General features: G+C 37.0%; 2 pseudogenes; both read left to right on the top strand.

Moving 5' to 3' along the window:
• The first annotated feature begins 1,006 nt into the window (after positions 1–1,006).
• LOC110163453 (odorant receptor 131-2-like) lies at positions 1,007–6,026 on the top strand (annotated as a pseudogene).
• Positions 6,027–6,028: 2 nt separating this feature from the next.
• Positions 6,029–17,663, top strand: LOC129410982 (odorant receptor 131-2-like; annotated as a pseudogene).
• Positions 17,664–17,805: the final 142 nt, after the last annotated feature.

The raw sequence follows: 17,805 nt of genomic DNA, 5'->3' as shown, positions 1-17,805 counted from the left end.
GTTAGTAATAAAAAAGCTGTATTTTATTAATTTAATTTTCAATGTTTTAAGAGTAATTTCAATAAATAGTAAATGCCGTGGGACTTGAAACAGATATTTTGTTGTAATGCTTTGTAAAGGTTTTCAATTGAAATTCAAGCACAGGTTTTCTATATATCCCATGATATTTTTTTCTCTCCACTCCATCCATCTGCTCCTGGTCCAGCCCTCAAATTTTAGAACCCTTTGTGGCCCACGAACCAAAATGTTTACCCACCCCTGGTTTAATGTATTCTGATTCCTGACCTAGTCGCTGGAGAGAAATGAAAATGAGTGGAAGCACGAGGTAGCGCCAGCCTGGCTACTTGTACACAGGATCAGAGATAAAACTTTTAGAAAATACTTCATATAACATTTGTATTTTGGGAAAGCACTTCATTAATAAATTATTTTCATAATAATAATTATTATTTTTGAATACACAATATATTTTTGAGCAGTATATGGGCAAATGCGCAGCAGAGCAAGGGTATTCACTGAATACATTTGTTTTCTTTCTAGCATCAGAAACATGGCAAGTGTCAATGAAAGCTGAGGGGATTTAGAGCCCAAGCTGTCTGAGTGAAGCTGGTTGCATCATTTTAGTTCTTACATGTTAACAACTGTTTTTAAATTTTCCTCACTGTATATATTAAAAGTCAATAAATATTGAAAAAAAATGAAATGGTGAAACTATTGGCTCACTCTTGCATAACATGCTGTCTCATTATTGAAAAAATGTAAACATGTGACCCACAGTGATCCCAAGACATCATTAAATCCTATAAATAATCTGTCGTGGAGACACCTGTTCAAATGTCAAAGGAACCATCAGGTAATGAAATCTTTTATAACAATGTGCATTATATTGGTAGTTCATACTCTCAAACAGCATTAAATTACTGAAGTTAAAAGTATTTTCTGTATTCTCCTCCCACTAATTAATGTTTTTTTTTTTTTTTTTTTTTTTTTTTTCAGAACATTTTGCATGAATTTCTCCAGCTCTGGCAGTAACTCTACTCCCGTGGTCGTGAGGGACGATCTGAAGACTGCAATTATGAAGAACATGATCACTGTGACTCTCTGTGTGTCCATCAACTACGTTAATGCTACTCTGGTTTATACCTTCATGAGGCACGAGGTCAGAGAGAGTTTGTTGTTAAAAAGATGCATTTGAATAAGTTTTTTTAAAAACTAAATCCAATAACCAGTGTCTGCTAAATCTGTTTTAAGGTATTTACAGATGTTGTTACATAAAATTTTCGGTCAAATTTATTGAGCTAATTTAATTAATGGATTTATTTTAATTAGGACAGTACAGACTAATCAATGTGTTAACACGCAGCTTCAGGATAAATATGGAGTTAGGACAATAGCTATTTTTTTTATCCGTTGTGAGCTGAAAAAGGAAACATAATGCTTTCTGACCACATTATTGCTTAAAAAAATAATATGTCTGCATCATGCCATTTGCCCCTTTGACACCATAAGATACTCACCCACACAACACATTCATACACAGGTACATGATTAGCATACAGCAACAGTATTCACCACTCTGCACTAGGTTTAAATGGCTGCCATTGGGTTGTACGTTGTTTAGATATATTTACTTGGAGTGCCTGAAATTCTTCATTTTAAGATATTGATGTTTTTTCTTCCAGCATAAACTACTTGTCAATGTTAGTAATAATCCCATATTGGCAATTTTTTGCTTGCAATAAATGATATTTGAATGAATTATCAAAAGTCTAAAACTATTTTAAAATGTCTAGAAAAATCTAGTAACACAGAGAACTGGGAGTCATGAAAACAAACACATTAATTTTGCATTGTAAAGAAATACACAATTAACTAAAACTTTTTTTTGTTTTGTTTTGTTTTCCAGTTTTTCAAAAGGAATCCTCGCTATATCCTCTTCATTCACCTGGTCATCAATGACATTATCTTAATGACAGTCCTGACACTCATTCAAGTCTTGAGCTACGTAGTTTACACTCTCCATGTGTGGTTATGCATGACTTTACTTATATTTGCTTTATTTTCTAATTTTAACAACCCTATGACTCTTGCCGTCATGGCCATTGAGTGCTATGTTGCTGTGTGTTTCCCTCTGAGACACTCACAGATCATTACAGTTAAGAAAACCTACATTACTATTGCCTTCATTTGGCTGATAAGTGCACAGTCTTTTTTTCCAGATGTTCTTGTGTCTTTAACCACAGAACATCTTGACTTTTTTCAGTCTCGAGTATTTTGTGAAAATACAACGGTTTTCAGAATTCCTGGCATACTACTAAAGAATATTATCTACAATGCTGTATTAATGGCCACTGTGTGGCTGACTCTTATCTACACATATTTCAAAATACTTTTTACAGCAAAATCAGCTTCATCTGATGCCACAAAGGCCAGAAACACAGTTCTGCTTCATAGTTTCCAGCTAAGTCTCTCCATGCTCACATATATGTACACTCCACTTATAACAGGACTGACATATTTGTTTCCTCAGAGTGTGCTCGCTATTCGCTTTGCTGTGTCCACGAATAGTCAGTGTGATGCCACGGCTTGTCAGTCCACTTGTTTACGGGATACGAGATAAAACCTTCAGGAAATACTTAAAAAAACATTTGTTTTATGAGAAAAAAAGAAAGTTAACTAAATAATAAATTATAAGTTCTAAGTAAGTTATATGCAAGATTCTTTGGACTAAAAAGGTATTAGCATATTTCATAATTTAATGTGGTTAGTCAGTCAGATGCACAGAAAGTCATAAAACTAAAAACTTAAATTGTAATTTTACACTTTTATTAAGACATGTGTTTCAAAATATCTAAATTTTAAGAAAAAAAAAAAAATATATCAACATTAAAGTTATAAAATAAATTTCTATATCTACAGAGAATGGCCACTATGTTCCTACAGATTCACACCCTGTAAAATGGTCTGGTGTTAAGACACCATCTACTACTCTGTAGATGGAATTAAGGGTGGAAAAAAATAACAGTTATTAAAGTTAACCTTTTCTGACATGCGTATGCAAGGATGCACATATACTGAATGCATTTTGACAAGAAAATGCTTGCTTAGAATGAGACCACAATGGTTTAAGGACTTAAAAACATCAGGAGACCTTTGGACTTTTACCTGTGATGTACCAATCCTGGGAAATTGTAAACTGAATGTTTTGACTGGATTTGGGAAATAAGATTCATGAAACAAGCACAAATGGAGTTAAATACAACTCCAGATATATTTTTGATGAATGGAACAATGTTATAACATGGTTAAAATCTCCAAGAAGTCAATTTTGCATGTGTTCTTTAAAACAGAGCTGTAATTTATAGCTTCCCCATTCAGCTTCCTTATGACATTACACTGTCAGAGACCAGACCTTCTTACCTGGCTAGCCAGAAACACAACTTTAACAACATTTTACAAAGAAAAGTGGGCCTGGACCCATATTCTTTAATCCGTCAGTCATGCCCTCTGGAATCTGGAAGAAAGGATACGGGTCCAGGCCCACTTTTCTTTGTAAAGTGTTGTTAAAGTTGTGTTCTCAAAACAAACATGGTGACTTGCATGTGAAATAACAGGCCAATTATTTGTGTCTTGCTTATGAATGTTACTGTAATGTAACTGTTTTAGTATCCTGTACAAGAGTTTGATTTAATAGGATAGGGAATATATGAGCATTGTTTCAGCTGCTGTAAATAACCCAAAATATTAACAATTTTTTTTTTTTTTTAAATCATCATCATTTGTATATTTTGTTCTGAATGTTATGTGAGTTTCCATGTGATGTTTTCTGCATTTGAGACACAGGAAACATATTCTCAGCTGTGATTAGATTAGATCATCCCAAATTAGGATGGAGGTTTGTAAAGCTCTTTGTTGAGATTCCACACCCTTCTGGATTTGGACAGAATGTAGAAGGAACTGTGCTAACATCACCAGCGACCACTGGAAAATCGTCCTAAAAAAACGTATTCCAGTACTTATCTGGTGCTAAAATGATGCTACATGATGTTTTGACGCCCTGCTGTTACATAATCCTAACGCTACATTCAGATCAAACATTATTTTAGATACAAGACTTGGTCATCTAGTCAAGTCCTACAACAGGATCACCCTTAACTTTAATAAACTTAATAAACACAGCGCTCTGATGATGTGGTGCCAAATCAGGAACAAATGATAAGAATGTTTCATCATGAATGAGGCCCAATGTGTTTTACACCAAGGAATCAAGTTTTGAAAAAACATGTTTTTTTGTTTTGTTTTTTTTTAACTCCAGAATACGTTTTAAAATCTTTAATACCTCCTCTTCTTTCTCAACATGCTTCTTCATCAGTGAAAATTCTAAACATGTGACGCTGATCCCAAGACATCTTTAAATCCTATAAATAATCTACCTTGAGACAACTGTATCATTGCATCTTCAAGTGTGAATGGAGGAACCAGATGAGGAGATCTTCTAATCTATTGTAATGTGCACTAAAGGTTTTGTTTGTATTACTACTAAATCTCTTGATCAGGTATCTCCTCAATATGAACATGAATTGTATTTAATCCTGATCTGATTTTTGTGTAAATTTCAATTATTAATATTGACTTTACTACAAGCAGTGTTTTTATTTCAAGGATATTTCCAATGAATTTTTTCCGGCTCTGGCTCTAACTCTACTCCTGTGGTGGTGAGGGACGATCTGAAGACTGTAATAATGAAAAATGTCATCACGGTGACTCTGTGTCTGTCCATCAACTACATTAATGCTACTCTGGTTTATATCTTTATGAAGCACGAGGTCAGTTCAGTGGGATACATATTAAGATGAGAAGGATATATACTCAAAAAATAATATGAACATATTTTCATGTCATTGGTCCTTTAATGCAGGGGATGTCACAAAAGGAAATGTTATTGTTACTGTCTGAAAATAGCAATATTATTAAACACAAATCACAAGCAGTTAATCCTGACACCTCTAGTTGACGTGTTCTGAAGAATATTGTTATTATTAAATGATTTACTAATATTCCAGGTATAAGGTTATTTGTTATTCGAGCTTACATACTCAGGGCACCCATAGGTGAGCCTGTTGTCTTTCACTCCAGTTTCCTCTGTTCTCTACACACTATGAGCTCATCTTTAGATGTAACGACGGTAGTTTTCAGCAGGTTGATTTGGTTTTTGATGGTCTTCCCTTTCTCTCTGTGCCCATGATAGGTTTCTGATAGAAGGACCCTGTTTGTTACTATTTCTGGATTCTGATGGCAGTGAGATGTAACTGCTATTCTTCTACCAGCAATTTTGTTACAGATTGGTTAAAAGTCTTTTTACAGCACTGTTAAATGTGTCTTGCTATTTTATATTTTACAGTGAACTCCGTTCAGATTATTCACATGTATGTACCATCCAGTGATTTCTCCATTTGCTGTAAAAGTCTAACTCTCAGAACCAGACAAGACTGTCTGTATTGAAAGAAACTGCTGAGCTTATTGTGTTGTAACAGTAAGCAAATGTTGTCTGTGAAGTCCAGATTTATCAATACCACAGTTTGGGGTCTAGAAGACAGTTTAGGTGTGAAGATAAATCACAGTTCAGCTTTACTTATTGATGTCTTTTTTCAAAGCATAGTCCAATGCTATATTAAATAGTATCGCAATAAACTACACATGCTTTTATGTCAAAGGTCAGTACACATTCGCAATACTCCTGATTTTGTATTCTTATATATCCAATTGATAATTCTGAGAATGTTTGGAGGTACAGTATGTCATTCACTTGAAGTATTTGCAATCTGTTCCTAATATGTTGACTGTCAGATGTTATTTGAAAGTTAATGAAATTTTCTCTCAATTGAAACTATTTGTCCTACACTCAAACATGATTTTGCCTGAAATATACTATATAATTTATTTTTTTAAAACATCTGCAAAAGGAAACTAAATAAATCAAATAGTCTGAATTGAACAGTAATTTTTCTTTGTCCTGTAGATATTGAAAATGAATCCTCGCTACATCCTCGACATCCACCTGGTGATCAACGACATCATCCTGATGACACTGCTGACGCTCATTCAAGTCTTGACCTACATAATTTACACTTTCCATGTGTGGTTCTGCATTCTTTTCCTTCTTTTAAGTTTACCTGCTAATTTAAACAATCCTATGACTCTTGCCGTCATGGCCATTGAGTGCTATGTTGCTGTCTGCTTCCCTCTGAGACACTCACAGATCATTACAGTTAAGAAAACCTACATTGTCATTGGCTTCATTTGGCTGATAAGTGCACAGTCTGTTCTTCCAGATGTGTTTGTCTCTTTAGCCACAGAACATCTTGGCTTTTTTCAATCTCAAGTGTTTTGTCAAAAGCCAGATATTTTCAGAAATCCTGTCTTACAGGAGAAACACAATATCATGTATGCTGTATTAATGGCCACTGTGTGGATGACTCTTATCTACACATATTTCAAAATACTTTTCACAGCAAAATCAGCTTCATCTGATGCTAGAAAGGCTAGAAACACAGTTCTGCTTCACAGTTTCCAGCTAAGTCTCTCCATGCTCACATATATGTACACTCCACTTATAACAGGACTGACATATTTGTTTCCTCAGAGTTTGCTCGCTATTCGCTTTGCTGTGGTCATAATAATCAATATGATGCCACGGCTTGTCAGTCCACTTGTTTATGGGATATGAGATAAAACTTTCAGGAAATACTTAAAAAAACATTTGTTTTATGAGAAAAAAGTCAACTAAATAATAAGTAGTAAGTTATAAGCAAGATTCTTTGGACTAAAAATGTATTAGCATATTTCATAATTTAATGTGGTTATTGTCAACTCTGTCATAAAACTAAAAACTTACATTGTAATTTTACACTTTTATGAAGACACAAATTTCAAAAGATCTAAATTTGGAAACATCTTTTTTTTCCTATTTTAACATTACATAAAATACATTTCTGTATCTACAGAGAGAAGCCACGACATTCCTACAGATGCACTCCCTACACAATGGTCTGGTGTTAAGACACCATCTACTGGCTGTAGATGGAATTAAGACTGAAAAATTTTAAGTTAAGTTAAAGTTAATCTTTTCTGACATGCTTACACAAAGATGCACATTTATTGAGTCTGACAGTGGTTTATGGACTGAAAACCAGAGCTGGACTTTTATCTGTGATGTAACAATCCTGGGAAATTGTAAACTAAGTATTTTGAGTGGATTTGTGAAATAAGATTCATGAAACAAGCACAAATGAAGATAAATAACACTCCAGATATGTTTTTGATTAAGAGAACAATGTTATAACATGGTTAAAATCTCCAAGAAGTCAGTTTTGCATGTGCACTTTAAAACAGAGCTGTAATTTATAGCTTCCCAATGAAGCTTCCTGATGACATTACACTGTCAGAGACCAGACCATTCTTACCTGGTCAGCCAAAACCACAACTTTAACAACACTTTACAAAGAAAAGTAGACCTGGACCCATATCCTTTCTTCCAGATTCCAGAGGGCATCACTGACAGACGGATGAAGCAATCTGCATGGTCCGTTCATCTCCAAACTAACATGGTGACTTGCACGTAAAAATAACAGGCCAGATTATTTGTGTTTTGCTTATGAATGTTACTGTAAAACTGTTTTAGTATCCTGTACAAGAGTTTGATTTAATAGGATAGGGAATATATGAGCATTGTTTCAGCCGCTGTAAATTACTGAAAATATTTACCAAAAATAAAATAAAAAATCATCATCATTTGGATATTTTTTTCTGAATGTAAAAATAATTTTCATGCGATGTTTTCTGTATTTGAGACACATGAACATATTATCAGCTGTGGTTATCAGCTGTGCGTCCCAAATTACGATGGAGGTTTGTAATGCTCTTTGGTGAGATTCCACACCCTTCTGTAAGGGAAAGGACTGTACTAACATCACCAGTGACCACTGGAAAATCCAAGTAAAAAAAAAGCACCCCACTTCTTATCTGGTGCTAAAATGGTGCTACATGACCTTTTGATGCCCTTCTGTTAGGAAAGACAATCCGTCCTTGAACCAAAATGGAGGCCTCAGACATCATCTGTCTCCTATTTACAACTCCATCCTCAAACCTAAAACAAAGAGAACAATAGGAATAGCCAGGTCAGGGCCAGAGGTCTGAAAACACTTATGTGCTTGAATGATTATACTAATATGTTTCCACACTCAGTACAGATCAATAGGCCTAGGTAACAAATAGAAACTGTAAACAAGTAGGGTATTATCTTCAGAGTAGTTTCATTGTAGTTAGCTCCTCCCTGCAGGCAGATATAACGCAGTGTCCACCAGCATTCTGACCAGAACTGAAAATGCAGCTTGGATGAGCTGCAAAACGTTTTAGACCTAAATAAACATTTGTCTAATTGACAAATTGAGTTTCAGATCAAATATTATTTTAGATAAAAGACTTGGTAGTCAAGCCCTACAACAGGATCTCTCTTAAACATGATAAGCTTCATCCAACGCTCTGCTCTGGTGTTGTGGTACCAAATCAGGAACTAATCATGAGAATGTTTCATGAATGAGGCTCAATGTGTTTTACAGCAAGGAATGAAGTTATCATGCAGGTAACTTGGACTCAAATGCAACACAATGCATACAAGCAAAGTCTAAGTTCAATAACAGAAAGTGTCCAATAACAGGTAATGTTTAATACGGCAATCAGACTGAAAAAAACAACAAAAGAATATAACACTTTATATGTAAACTAAAATATCCTCCAAAACTGGGAAATACTCTAAGTAGAAAATAGGCTGGGAATAAACTCCCAACAAAAACAACAGGTACAACAAACGGAATAAAGCAGAATTGCTCTAAATGCAAACGAAAGTGTTTCAGAGATTCAGAGTTTCAGGGAAGGCTTGAGAGTGTGTCTTGACAGGTCTACAATCTAGCAAAGACTGAGTGAGTAGGAGCAGACTACCCTGGGCTGATTAGGGAATGAGAGGCTGGTGTAGGAAAAGGAGGGAGATAGCAAAAGGAGAACTGGAATGGACTGGGAAACAGAGCTGGACTGGGGAAAACATGTAAACAAAGGCAGAACTGTGACAAATCCCCCCTCTCAAGGAATGGCTCCTGACGTCCCAAAAACAAAATCCAAACATGAGTCGAAGGAAGGGACCTGGAGGAGGGTCAAAACTATTCAGAAAGATCAGAATCATCTTCCAGATGAACAGAATGAGAACTACTGCCAGACACAGGTTCTTTGCCCTCAGATGCATCTCCCAGGGAAGCAAAAGGGACCGGACAGGAACCTAAACAGCCCTTTGAAGGTTGATCTGGATGTTCCTTGTGGAAAGCCTTAATGAGAAGAGAGTCCAAGATGAAAATGGCAGGCACCCATGAACACTCTTCTGGACCATAGCCTTCCCAGTCAACCAAGTATTGGAGACCTTGACCACAACGTCTAGAGCACAGGACGCACTGTATATGCAGGTTCCCCATCAATCAGGCGTGTCAGCAGAGGTGGAGGCAATACAGGAGCAAGAGGGCTTTCGCAGACTGGCTTCAACCTTCACACATGGAATGTTGGATTTATACGCATGGCTGTGGGCAGCCACTGGGTTGACCATCTTGTCCATTTCAAAGGGGCCAATGACTTTTGGTTCCACCTTCTTTGAATCTACCCGGAGTGGAAGATCCTTGGTGGAGACTGGCCTAGCAGCCTCTGGCTCCTCCTCTGGCTGGATCTTGTAAACGTTTATTCTGCTTAAAAAGTAATTCTGGTCGTTCAGCGCATGTGTGTTGAATCACCCTTCTGACACGATGACACTGCACTATGGTGAAAAAAGTTTGTATCACGTTTGTATCCCCGCACCTCTGTTTCCCGGTGCCTGTGTAATTGCAAAAGGTACTGAGATTCCCCGTTAACACTGCGAGCCATTCCCAAGTTATCATCATGAACTCATAAAACAGTAGCATGTGGCCTATAACTTTACACAACTCACCACACATTAGCCCTGAGCAGAAGCACTGAGATCGCATATCAGCTGTAACTGGGGAACTCACCATAGCACACAGCCCCTCCCCGAGCAGGTTTGGTCAGATAGGACCATAGGCTCTGTCCTCCATGTGCTGGTTCCAGACGGGGGTGAGCAAGACCACGCACGGGATCTGTATGGCGAAAATAAGAATCTGCTCCTGTCCTCCATACTCGGGGAGCTTGTCTGGTACCGAGGTGGTGTAAAACATCGAGACAGAAGCGTGAATCCCATTTGGTTCATTATATGTTGCTCTGAGCGGTCCATCATCAGTGCTCTTGGTTCTTCCCCAGGAAAAGCTCTTCTCAGGCTGAGGCACCTAACACCACTCCCTGGTCCAGCTCATCTGGGCCTGGCCTGAACCGGAGCTGCTCTCATTCAGAAGTCTGGGTTTGGACTGCTGTTCCCCAGTTTGTATGGGCGGGGAAACAGCGGTACGCATCCCCACACATAACAACAAATGGAGAAAAACTGATAGAAAAGCCGGTAGCAGGTGAAGTAGGTGTTTTCTTCAAGTAGACATAGATACGTTCATGTCCCTGTCCAATCAGAACCCTTCCCCACCCCTAGACATTGGGCGGAATTAAATAATGTCGATTTAACTTGTTTCCATGTAATAATTCGTATTAATTTGGAATTATTATTTCCATGTAAATTCCAAGGAGAATAATTTAATTCCAAATTTATTAATTTGGAATAATTAAATCGGAATAAAAAAACATAATGTAAACGTGCCCAGTGGCTCCTAGAAGCGAACAGAACTCACACCATCAGATGAAAGTGAACTGTGGCCCCCGATCAGAAACGATGTCTGTAGGGAGTCCATGCAGCCACTAAACAAGCTGCAGCATGAGCTCAGCTGTCTCAATTGAAATAGGTGGTTGTGCATTCTTTTCCTTCTTTTAGGTTTACCCGCTAATTTAAACAACCCTATGACTCTTACTGTCATGGCCATTGAGTGCTATGTTGCTGTCTGCTTCCCTCTGAGACACTCACAAATCACTACAGTTAAGAAAACCTACATTGTTATTGGCTCTATTTGGCTGATAAGTGCCTTGTATCTGCTTCCTGATTTATTTAGAGCATTAGCTAAAGAACCTTTTGATTTTTCAATCAAAATTATTTTGTACAAGGCCCAATGTTTTGACAAATTCTCATGTAGGAGACAGGGACATAAACTTCAATGCTGTGTTCATGGTCATTATCTGGCTCACTCTTTTCTGCACACATTTGTGGATAGTGTTCACAGCAAAGTCAGCTGGTGCTCGAAAAGCCTGAAATACTGTGCTACTTAATAGTTTTCAGCTGTCACTCTCAATGCTCTCCTATTTGTATTTTGTTATCTATTATGGATTTACAGCGCTGTTTCCAGGAGGTACACTTGCTATTCGTTTTTCTATAACAGTATTCATTAATGTCATGCCACGCCTTGTCAGTACGCTTGTATACGGGATCAGAGATAAAACTTTGAGAATATACTTCATACAACATTTGTTTTGTGGGAAAGCACTTCATTAAAACAACTTACCATCCAATAAAAAATGTTCACTCTGTATATTCACCTTCATTATTGTTTTCACTACTGGCATGCCATACATCGTTTGAAAGCTTAATTTCTCAATAAAACAACCATATCATTCATTTTATGCCGTACAACGAGCCCAAAACGCGATAACTTAAAAATTCACATCATAATCAAAGAATAAAATACGCGTTTCTTACCTTTGAGCCGGTTCTGTCGGTCCAAAACGCGTTCAATCCATGAAAGGTTGTACTCAATAAGTCCGTAATAATCCACAGAAAAAGAATATCAAGTTGTTTTTTCCACAAAATAATTCCATGTGGGTAAATAATCCAGAAAATTCTCGTTCGTATGAATGGATGAATGCGTGAATGAAAATATATGTTGCCTTTCCGAGCCTTCTCCCTCTCTGAGTTCAGTTTCTCTTGGCGCTCTTGGGTACGCTTGTTTTCCTCACACTCTTAGCTTCAAAATGAGACCCTCCCCGCTGTTGTCGGTGCAGTGGTTTAGCTGGGACAAGCCGCTGAAGAAGCTAACGCACCCACGTACTTCCTGGCTTTACGCACGTGTCATCAGATTGTTTACGGGAAATCTCTTCAGTCATTGGATCTTCCAGAAAGTGACTGACATATTGTTTTAGCCTATCACCAGAGCTTTCAAACGGTGGGTGGGACATGCAGATAGTCTTTGAAACGGGCCCTGTGTTTTCATGCGAAAAACAGGAGGGACACAGACAAGGAGAGCGGGAGGGGCCAAGGGGGCACATCTGGCACTTGAAGGACAATTTTGGCTACTTTTAGGTTTTTTTTCTTGAGAAAACCTGCCTAAAGCTCAGAAGAATTAGTACTATAATAATAATAATTATTATTATATTATTATATTATTATTATTATTATTATTATTTTTTGGCACAAATTTGGCAATCTTGTGCCGAATTGTCATTTTGTATACACAAAGGCTCACAGCATCAAAACAGATCAGATTTGTCCTAGAGATCTGAAATTCTACACAGTTGTTGCCAACAACTTGAACAATGAGTGTAGTGAGTCACAAATGCCTAGCATGAATTATGCCCAAGCTAAGGCCTTTTCAAATTTTCAAATTTTCAAAGCAAAAAAATAAAATGTTTAATTGACTGTACTGTAGGTTAGGCAGCACTCACAGTCTTCATATGCATATCTACAGAAACTAGAAGGCCTAAGCTTTAAAATGGTGCCTCACACAAGCATGTGGGTTCTAAGGTTTTCTTTTAATAGGCTCGGGCATTTGGGTATGTAGTGCTATTGTGCACACGCCAAATTAGGTGGATGGTAACAGGTTAATAAATTATTTTCATTGCGGTCGTATTTTTTTATACACAATATATTTTTGAGCAGTATATGAGCAAACACTCAGCAGAGCAAGGGTATTCAGTGAAAGCCAATGTAACGCACTAGGGGCTAAGGATCTGACTGCAGCCTAGAGGGCAATCAGAAGAAGGACAAGCAGGAGTAAATGTGTATGAATAAAGTCACAGAACAAGAAATTCAGTTCAGAGTATATTGGAGATATAGATAAGATGGTGTTTATATTATTATTATTATTATTATTATTATTATTATTATTATTTATAGGTAGATATTGCTTAACAAAAAAAAAAAAAAAAACACAGACTGCAATATTCTTTCAGAGTTCAAAGTCAGTTAGAGTTATGGTAATTCAAAATGAGTGAAGAGGTTCCAGAGTTATAAAAGGGGTTTATATGTCCTACTGTGATCATGCGGGGAATTGGTAGCTCGTGATCCAGTTGTGGGTTTAAAACCGTAGTATTGCAGCTGTGTGATCCAATGGAAAAAAAAAAGATCTAAAACAGGGTCAATAAAAGAAAAACTAGAAAAGGAAAAAAGCAAAAGCAAAAAAAAAAAAAAAGGGTAATCTTTATTAGATCTGTAGTGTTGGTAACCTTCATCCACGTATTCGAGCAAGAGCGTCAGTAGTAGTAGTACCAGAGGAGAATAGCAGGAGGGTGTGTAAGTGTGTGTGTGTGTGGGGGGGGGCACAGACTGTGTATATGAGTGGACATAGCTAACGCACTAGCCGCTGCGTGCCAAATAGGAAGTTCGCGAGGAGGCTCTTCCGGCTCTTTCTGACCCTGGCTCCAATTAACTTGCATTGAGATCTTTTTGCTCCTCCCACTGTACCTGCTGCAGTGAACCTCATCATTTTGGTCTTAAAATGTTCGTATTAATGCGCTCTACATGATCCTGAATATTTTTTCGCTATTTTGTCCGTCAAATAAATCCTTTTCATAACATAGTGGCCTGGCTCCAGATTCGCTCCTGTAACCGTTAGCATCACGAGCCTCTTTTGAGTGGCGCTGAATGCTATGGGTGATATCACACTCGCTTAGTCCACTTATTTAATACAGTCTATGGTGTGGGGACACTGGTACTTAAAGGAAGTTGTCTTGCCACAATAAGGGCGCAATAGGAAGTGGGGCTACTTGACGTGGGTTACACTAAAAATACATTCGTCTTCTTTCTAACATCAGAAACACAGCAAGGGTCAATGAAAGCTGAGGGGATTTAGAGGCCAAGCTGTCTGAGTGAAGCTGGTACATCATTTTAGTTCTTACATGTTAACAACTGTTTTTAGATTTTCCTCACTGTATATGTTAAAAGTCAATAAATATTGCCAAAAACAGAAATTGTCAAACTATTGGCTCACTCTTGCATAACATACTGCCTCATTAGTGAAAAATGTAAACATGTGACCCACAGTGATCCCAAGACATCATTAAATCCTATAAATAATCTGTCGCTGAGACACCTGTTAAAACGTCAAAGGAACCATCAGGTAATGAAATCTTTTATAACAATGTGCATTGACCATAATATGATTTGAATGTTTTATTTTAAAACACATTTTATCAGTAGTTCATACTCTCAAACAGCATTAATTTACTAAAGTTAAATGTATTTTCTGTATTCTCCTTCCACTAATAAATGTTTTTTTGTTTGTTTGTTTGTTTTTGTTTTTCAGGACATTTTCTATGAATTTCTTCAGCTTTGGCAGTAACTCTACTCCTGTGGTAGTGAGGGACAATCTGGAGAATGCAATTATGAAGAACATGATCACTGTGACTCTCTGTCTGTCCATCAACTACATTAATGCTACTCTGGTTTATACCTTCATGAGGCACGAGGTCAGAGAGAATTTGTTGGTACAAAGATGCAGTTGAATGTGTAGTAATTTTGCAATGTAACATTTTTAACTTTTCTTAACTTCGTCCAAAAAACATTGTCTTTATTTAATTATGTTACTTGTTGTTACTTTAATTTTGGAAGCAAGATTATTTAATTGATGTATTTATTTTAACTAGGACAGTGCATACTAATCAGTTTCAGCACTCAGCTTCAACATACAGACGTGGACAAAATTGTTGGTACCCCTCTGGTAATGAAAGAAAAATCAACAATGGTCACTGAAATAACCTGAAACTGAGAAAAGCAATAATAAATAAAACTTTCCTGAAAAATAACCAATGAAAACCAGACACTGTTTTGAACTGTTGTTCAATAAAATAATTTTAAAAAATATATATAATGAAACTGGCCTCGGCAAAAATGGAGGTTCCCCTAGAAAAGATTGTAAGTAACTGGATAATAGGGACATGTTAAACTTAGGTGTGTCCTCTAATCTGCATCACAGGTGTCTTCAAACTTGTCCTCAGTCAGTCTGCCTGTTTAAAGGGAGACATGTGTCATTGTGCCATTTGGAGACATGATGGAGACAATACTGAACATGGACCAGAGAATGTGAAGAAAAGAACTGTGTCAGGAGACTAGAAAGAAATGATAGACAAGCAGGATAAAGATAAAGACAATAAGACCATGTCCAAGCAGTTTGATGTTCCTGTGATTACAGTTACCCATGTTCTTCAGAAGTTTAAGGTCCACAGGACTGTAGCCAGCCTCCCTGGACGTGGCTGCAAGAGGAAAATTGATGCTAAATTGAAGAGATGGACCATAGGAATGGAACCAAGGAGCCCAGAACAATTTCCAAACAAATTAGATGCCACTGTTTGAGCCAAAGTGGACTTTATGTGAGGACACCACTGCTGAAACAAGTCATAAAAAGTGAGACTGGAATTTGTCACAATACATATTGACAAGCCACAAAGCATCTGGGAGAATGTCCCTTGGACAGATGAGACAAAGCTGGAGCTCTTTGGCAAGACACATCAGCTCTATGTTCACAGGCGCAAAAATGAAGCACACCAAGAAAAGAACACTGTCCCTACTGTGAAGCATGGAGGAGGCTTGGTTATGTTCTGATGCTGTTTTGCTGCATCTAGCACAGGGTGTCTTGAATCTGTGCAAGGTACAACAGAATCTCAAAACTATCAAGGTATTTTGGACCAAATGTGTTGTCTAGTGTCAGAAAACTTGATCTCAGACATGGGTCATGGGTCTTCCAACAGGATAATGGGATAATGACCTAAAACACACAGCTAAAAAAAAACAAGAATGGCTAAGAACAAACCATTGGACTGTTCTGCTGCGATTTGTGAGCCCAGATCTCAATTCTATTGAACATCTGTGAAAGAAGCTGAAACATGCTGTCTGGAGAAGGAACCCTTCAAACCTAAAGCAACTAGAGCATTTTGCTCACAAAAAATGGGTCAAAATACCAGTTGACCAGTGCAGACGTCTCATTGGCAATTACAGAAATCATTTGATTGAAAAGTTTGCCTCAAAAGGTTATGCAACAAAATATTACGTTAAGGGTACTATCATTTTTGTCCAGTTTCATTATATTGCTTTTTCTAATAATTCTGTTGAACCACAGGTGAAAACAATGTTTTATTTTTGTTGGACCACTTTCAGTAATTTTTTATTTATTATTGCTTGTTTCAAGTTATTTCAGTGATGATTGTTGATTGTTCTTTCATTGCCAGAGGGGTACCAACAATTTTGTCCACGTCTGTAAATTTACTGGAGTTAGTGCCTAGCTAAATTCCATCTGTCGTGAGTTAAAAAAGAAAAGATAATGATGATTGATGTTATTTATTCCAGAATAAACAACCTGTCAGTGTAGTTACAATCCAGTGTTGGATTTTTCTTTTTTTTTTTTTTTTTTTGCACAAATGGTATCATAGCAATTATGAAACATGTAAAACTATCTTAAAATATCTAGGGAGTCCATAATAGCTAGAGCTACTTTAATCAAAAATAACTAGAGTCATGAAAACAAACTTAAAATTGTATTTTGCACTGTAATGCAATACACAGTGAACTCAAACTTTTCTTTTGTTTTCCAGATTTTCAAAATGAATCCTCGCTATATCCTCTTCATTCACCTGGTCATTAATGACATTATCTTATTGACAGTCCTGACACTTATTCAAGTCTTGAGCTACACAGTTTACACTCTCCATGTGTGGTTATGCATGACTTTACTTATATTTGCTTTATTTTCACATTTAAACAACCCTATGACTCTCGCAATTATGGCCATTGAGTGCTATGTTGCTGTCTGCTTCCCTCTGCGACACTCACAAATCATTACAGTTAAAAAAAACATACATCGTCATTGCCTTCACTTGGCTGATAGGTGCACTTGCTTTGTTTCCAAATGTGTTTGTCTCTTTAGCCACAGAGCGTTTAGAATTTTTTCAGTCTCGAGTGTTTTGTCAAAGGACAATGGTTTTCAGAATTCCTAGCATACATATAAAGGATACCATCTACAATGCTGTATTAATGGTTATTGTGTGGGCTGACTCTTATCTACATATATTTCAAAATACTTTTCACAGCAAAGTCGGCTTTGTCTGACGCCAAAAAGGCCAAAAACACAGTCCTGCTTCACAGTTTCCAGCTAACTCTCTCCATGCTCACATATGTTGAATATCCAATATTTGTAGGACTAACACTTTTCTTTCCTCAAAGAGTGCTTTCTGTTCGCTTTGCTGTGGCCATTATAGTAAATACAGCACCAAGAATAGTTAGTCCAATTGTTTATGGAGTAAGAGATAAAGAATTCAGAAAATACTTAAAAGGCCATTTGTTTTGTGAGAAAAAAATTAAAAAGTTCTCGAAAGTCTAGGCAAAACAGGTTCTGTAAATGATTTTTTTCAAACTTATTCTGCATTTATGAGTTACATGTCTTTATAGAGTGATGTTTCAGCTGTACAAAAATGCTAAGAAACTGTTCAATGTTCAAAATAAAATAATTTTCTCTAAATTGT

Source organism: Boleophthalmus pectinirostris, unplaced genomic scaffold (genome assembly GCF_026225935.1).
Source record: "Boleophthalmus pectinirostris isolate CB_2022bp ecotype Guang Dong unplaced genomic scaffold, ASM2622593v1 HiC_scaffold_3, whole genome shotgun sequence".
NCBI classification, from domain to species: Eukaryota; Metazoa; Chordata; class Actinopteri; order Gobiiformes; family Gobiidae; genus Boleophthalmus; species Boleophthalmus pectinirostris.
This window is presented reverse-complemented; position numbering and strand designations above follow the sequence as displayed.